We start from the raw sequence: 6,536 nt of genomic DNA, 5'->3' as shown, positions 1-6,536 counted from the left end.
AGTCATTTCTCCCCATCAACATTTGCTGAGCAATCCACAAGAACATACACACGACAGCCGTTATATGTCTGCACTGTGATATTATATAGGCATAGTCCAATAAAGGCATATGACCCACCGGACATCGATTTTTTTTTTTACACCTTCAAAAAAAAATTGATAGCCAGCTATTGTCGCTGACACACACAAATCACTGTTTACCCATCACACTACACACAGGCGTCTCGCTGAAGGAAAGACCTCATTAACGCACATGTTGCAAAGATTCTGAGACAGCCAAACTGAACAGAGTTAAAATAACATGCCAGGGAGCTGTGAATTTCCAATATGGAGCAAGAACCCATCCATATGACACATGCACACATTGAGCAACACATGTGAAATCTGCATTCTAGTACTGCCATTCTCAGCCATGTAAATATCTGGATTCACACTCCACACAGCAGACGGTCTCAAAAACTCTAAATCTGGAAATCTTGTCTACATCCAGTACTGAGCTACAGGTAAGTGGTGGGAGATAAGAGAAAAGGCCAAGGGAGGGGAAGCTTCCAGTCCCAGAAGGGGGGGGGGGGAGAACAAAGCTCAGCGGGTCAGCAGGGGAAACGCTTGGGGTTTCTATTCATTAACAGTTATCTTTTTCATTCCCATCCTTGTGGCATTTCCATTAGGCAGGAGGAAGGTCATTAAGAACTCATGGTTCTTGAATTTGCACAGTTGAGGACATTGTGATATTTGTGTCGAGAGCGTGAAACAAGCATGAATACAATAGAAAAGCATGTCTGATCCCTACTGTAGAAGACTAAGCATGTTCCTGCTAGAGTGACCCAAAAGTCATTGGCTTTTACGAAATCAACGTGACAGATTAATGCTTCATTAATATCCGTTATAGTGTAAAATGGTGCATGGGCTAAGGTTATGGTAGATAATTAATGTGTATGGGGATAAGTGTATTAACACAGTGCCAAAAGTCACCCAAAAAATGATGTGTAGGGCTAGCTTCAGCCTTCGTGTGATGTCTATTTCTGTTTTGTATGGAAAACTGGGAATTAATCTCTACAGATAAACTATAGTAAAACTTTGCTTTATTTTCTCTTTGGGGTCCATTCCTGGTTGTCTTTATAAAGAAACAAGCGGAAAGTGCAAAGTAATCACAATGTGTGGACCTGGTCTTAACATCAGCTTCCAACCTCATACACATGGACATGGGTGTATTATGACTCCATACATCCTCCAAAACTTCTGTGGGCCCCTACAGTATTATATGTGTTCTATATTCAAGTGTTATATGTGTATCATATTCTTCCTGTAAGATGCTGTGGGGCACGCACCCTTGGATGACATATTAGGTAGCTATTATATCTATTACTCTGGAGTAACAGTACTTCTATTGTTCTGATTCATCATGTTGGGGTTAGTCAAGGTTCCTATTCCAGTTGTAATATACCATATATCTATTTTATTTTATGGTGTCTTTGTATAACACCGTATAACTATACAGCTAATATTTACTGTGCTCAAAGCAAATCTCTTTGGCAGTCCTACACCCTGCATGTACTGCATATACATCCTTGGCTTGAAATACATATTTGCAAATAACTGAAAAATAAACATCAGATGATATTTACTATACAAAGCATATAAGGGAAAACTTAGTGCTAGGGCTTAAAGAGGCTCTTCAGGATTATTATATGTATGGTTGATATGCATGGCTTATCTCATGGTTAGGACATCAATATCATATCAGTGGGGATCCAACGCCCTGCACCCCCGATGATCAGCTGTTCCAAAGGTGCTGGAACTACACAGCACCATCCATTGTGTAGTAGATGTCGCCGGTTACTGCAGCACTGCTCCCACTGAACTGAATGGGAGCAGCAGTGCAGTAACCAGCCCTGTCCACTACACAATGGACACAATGTGTAGTCCAGTGCCTACTTCCGTTGCTGGAGATACTTCAGAACAGTTGATCGTTGGGGGTGTGGGGTGTCAGACCCTCGGCTGATCAGGTACTGAGGATAGGCCATCAATCTAAAAATCATTTAAGACAAATTTTGCTGTAAAAAAGTGGTTGTCCTCCAGACCCACAAAGGATGCCTTTTATCACCTCTGTATAGACATATAGGTTTAAAGCAGGCAAGCTCTTTTACTAGAACCTACCTGAGATCATGTATTACTTGTTTGTACTGCATTTCCTAAGAGATGAGTAATGAATATACACATAGAAAACACTGAGTTGCACAGTGGAATCTCAGGGTTGTCTTACTAATGATAATGGATTAAGGACTGGGCAAAGTATGGCTTAGATCATGCTCTGCTTTCCTTTTATGCTTGCTCAGTCATTGGCTTTGGTACAATTGTGTTTGTATTCCAATGGCTTCTCTATAAAGATCAATGATCTCAATGTGATTATCCATCTTTACTTCTCAACACATAGAAGAGTAGAAAATTGGAAACCCTGTGGCTGAGCAGAACACATAACCATGGATTGTCAGATTCTGCAAGCCAGCTTTTCCAGTGAATGATTTATTTCTACATCCAACACTACTGCCAACATTATTATATCCATATTCAGCAATACAGTGATATTCTATAGTCGGCAGCGTTGTATGGATAAGGCTATATTCATACTGGCAGTTTTCTCTATTTCTATTTTTGTTCCATTATTTTTTTCACACAAGAAAATGTAGAAAAATAATTCCATGAATGTAGCCATTGATTCCATGTAGTTTCTGTCTGGCTTCAGTTACGTTCTACTCTGTTAGGTCTCTGGCAGAATCGTGTAGTCTGCTGGTAAAACAACCAGAAACCTGAGGAATACAATTAACTTGGACCTATTAAGGATTCCTTAGAGTGCCCATACATGTAGTGTATTGTGTTGAAAACAGATCAGAATGTATGCCTTGAAGTCAGTGGGAACAGATTATCTAGTAAATAATTATCACTGTCTGTTTTACCTGGTTAAAGAGACAAAGACAACCCGAAAGAGGTCACGCACCTATGATTATCCCTTTATGTTAAATGGGTGCTCCTTTTTGGCTGGGCTGCTGTTAATATATGCTTGCCAACTTTTAAACATTGACTTCAGGGAGAAGAGAGAGCTACAACTCCCAGCATTTACCTGGCTCCCAACTTTCCCACTGAATCTATCACTTCTCCACCCCTCATGTCACATGACCATCATCGCAGGTCCTTCAGTAATGGGGATAAAAAGACTCGGGTCCTTCAGGCACCATTTATTGTATCCACTGCTGAGCTCCTTTGGGCATCCAGAAGATTTGCCGGAACTTATAGGACTTCAATGGCTCGCAGTGCGCAATGTGTAACGGGGTAGCTTAAATCAGATGAGTTAGGTGACATCACAAGTGCTGCTCCAGTGTCCAGAATACGACACTACGATAATCCTATGCGTTTCGGAAAAGTATGTTTTCTTTTTTCAGAGAGGCATGTTTTTCTTGTTCTTGTATAAAAGCTTTTCCTATTGCTACAGCTTAAAGACTTCCATTGTCCATTTGCTGGGAGCTGCCATCTTTGCTTCGACCATAAGCTGAATAATTCTTCAATAGAGGGAAAGACTTCTCTTTTCTATATATGGGAACAGCCATATTTGGTAGGTCTTTATTCAACGTTAACTTCAATTATCTACTGCTCCATATGCAAAAAGTGGGTATGTTAAAAACAACAGCGCCTCTTATTTAGTATGAGATAAAAACTAAAGTGTGTTCACATATCAGTATATAAAACATACTAAATAAGACTATATGAAAATATACATATATTACCTACTGCTAAGGGTGCATTCACACAACCATATAAATGGGTCCGAATCGTTATCCGCAATTTTGCTGAACGGGTACGGACCCATTCATTTCAATGGGGCTGCAAAAGATACTGACAGCACACCATGTGCTGTCTGCATCTGATGGTCCGTGGCCCCACATAAAATGTAGGGCATGTCCTATTCTTGTTTGCAACCGTGGACAAGAATAGGTATTCTCTATATAGCGCCGGCCATGTGCGGTCCACAAAATGTGGAACGCACATGGCCAGTATCCGTGTTTTGCGGATTCACAATTTGTGGACCGCAAAACACTTACGATTGTGTGAATGCGCCCTAAAACTGAGAAAAAGGATATAATGGAATGTAAAAAGGGAAAATAATACAGAAACAATAAGACAGCAGAATGATGGAGCGGAGGGACCACCCCACTCTTCTTCTACCCCCTCCCATACGGACCCAACCCTCCTTCTACCTCCCTTCCCATATATATCTCACCAGTGTTTTGTTGAATACAATAAAAAATAACAATAATAAAATAGATAGGATTCACTCCTAACTTTTCCATGCAATGCCTACCCTAATGCCAATGCCCAATTAATATCACATATAGTGTTGAGCGAACCTGAACTGTAAAGTTCGGGTCCATAACGAACTTTATGATTTTTGGTACCCGGACCCGAACCCGAACTTTGCCGGGTTCAAGTTCGATGTTCAGGCATTTAATAAAGCTTGTTGAAAGGCTGCAGGACAGCCAATCAACAAGCTTTTAAGCTGTGTGCCAAGCCATCACAGCCATGCCTACTAATGGCATGACTGTGATTGGCCGGTGCATCATGTGACCAAGCCTCTATATAAGCTGGATCACGTGTAGCACCGCCCATCAGCTCTCAGTAGTAAAGGGACAGGAAGCAGGCAGCTGAAGTGAGGGACAGTTTTAGTGCGATTTTTTTATGGGTGCAATACACCATCTTTGCACCCCTGACACCTGGCTGTTAATTCTCTGGGTGACCTACTGCGATTTTTTTTGTGGGTGCAATGCAACATTTTAATTTGTACCCCTGACACACAAATATAATAGTTAATCCGTCTGTTAGTTAGGTGCACGTCATATACCCATTTTTTGTGTGAAGTACACCTGCACTGCATACGTGACAGGGAAATTGATATAGTTAATCTGTCTGTTAGTTAGGTGTGCATCATATACCCATTTATTGCGTGAAGAACACCTGCACTGCATATGTGACAGGGAAATTGATATAGTTATCCGTCTGTTAGTTAGGTGTGCATCATATACCCATTTATTGCGTGAAGTACACCTGCACTGCATACGTGACAGGGAAATTTATATAGTTAATCTGTCTGTTAGTTAGGTGCATTTCATATACCCATTTATTGCGTGAAGAACACCTGCACTGCATATGTGACAGGGAAAATAATATAGTTAATCTGTCTGTTAGTTCAGTGGGTGACCTCAAAGAATGAGAAGAGCATCAAATAAGGGACGTGGCCCTGGTCGTGGTGCTGCTGGGGTTGGTGGAGCTCCTGTTGCAGGGATCGGACGTGTTCGATCTGTGCCAGATACACTCCCAAATGAAACACCTTCCTCAGGTGCACAAGCGTTATTTTGTAGGCCCGAATACCAGTGTACGAAGTTTCCTGGTGTGGAAGTTCTTCAGACAATGTGCTGATGACAACTCGCGAGTGGTTTGCACGCTGTGCAATCAGAGCCTAAAGCGAGGAATTAATGTTCTAAACCTGAGCACCACCTGCATGACCAGGCATCTAAATGCAAAGCATGAGCTGCAGTGGAGTAAACACCTCAAAAACCACGAAAGATCTCAGGCTTCTCCTTGTCCCTCTTCTCCTGCAGTCTCGGCCTCTTTATCCACCTCTGGAGTGACAGTGGCACCTGCCACCCCGCAAACAGAGGATGTGGCAGCAACGCCACCACGTCCGTCATCAAGCATCTCCACAATGTCCCATTGAAGTGTTCAGCTGTCCATCTCCCAAACACTGGAGAGAAAGAGGAAGTACCCCCCTACCCACCCGCGATCCCTGGCCCTCAATGCCAGCATTTCAAAGTTCCTGGCCTTTGAAATGCTGTCATTCCGTCTGGTGGAGACAGAGACTTTTAAAAAACTTATGGCAGTGGCTTTCCCACAGAACGTGGTTCCCAGCCGCCACTACTTTTCCAGGCGAGCCATCCCGCCCTGTACAACCAAGTGGCGGGCAAAATCAGGTGTGCACTGCGCAACGCCATCTGTGGCAAGGTCCACATAACCACTGATACGTGGACCTGTAAGCACGGGCAGGGATGTTATATCTCCCTAACTGCACACTAGGTAAATGCAGTGGCGGCTGGGCCTGAGGCGGATAGCAGTTTAGCGCATCTCCTTCCACCACCTTGGATTGCAGGACGTTTCTCTTTCCCTCCTGTTGCCTCCTCCTCCTACTCCACTTACTCCTCTACTGTCTCCTCATCTACTCAGCGTAACACCTTTACCACCAACTTCAGCACAGCCAGGGGAAAACGACAGCAGGTTGTTTTAAAACTCATCTATTTGGGGGAAAAACACCACACTGCGCAGCAGCTATGGACGGGCATGGAACAACAGACCGAAGAGTGGTTGGTGCCACTGAGCCTCAAGCCCGGCCTGGTGATATGCGATAATGGGCAAAATCTCGTAGCAGCTCTGGGCCTAGCCGCTTTGACGCACATCCCTTGTATGTGCTGAATTTGGTGGTGCAGAGGTTGCTG

At 43.2% G+C, this 6,536-nt stretch overlaps 1 protein-coding gene across 2 annotated transcripts in view; it reads left to right on the top strand.

Annotated features, from left to right (window-relative positions):
- Positions 1-217: 217 nt before the first annotated feature.
- MINAR1 (membrane integral NOTCH2 associated receptor 1) overlaps positions 218-6,536 on the top strand; it is a 108,433-nt gene continuing 102,114 nt past the window's right edge. For both annotated transcript variants that reach the window (XM_044283131.1, XM_044283132.1), the window contains exon 1: positions 218-503. The gene's annotated coding sequence lies outside the window, so the exon portion shown is untranslated. The remainder of the gene's footprint in view (positions 504-6,536) is intronic.

The sequence above is a fragment of the Bufo gargarizans genome, chromosome 2, assembly GCF_014858855.1.
Source record: "Bufo gargarizans isolate SCDJY-AF-19 chromosome 2, ASM1485885v1, whole genome shotgun sequence".
Taxonomy (NCBI): Eukaryota; Metazoa; Chordata; class Amphibia; order Anura; family Bufonidae; genus Bufo; species Bufo gargarizans.
The sequence above is the reverse complement of the archived record's forward strand: the minus strand, read 5'-3'. Positions and strand labels throughout refer to the sequence as shown.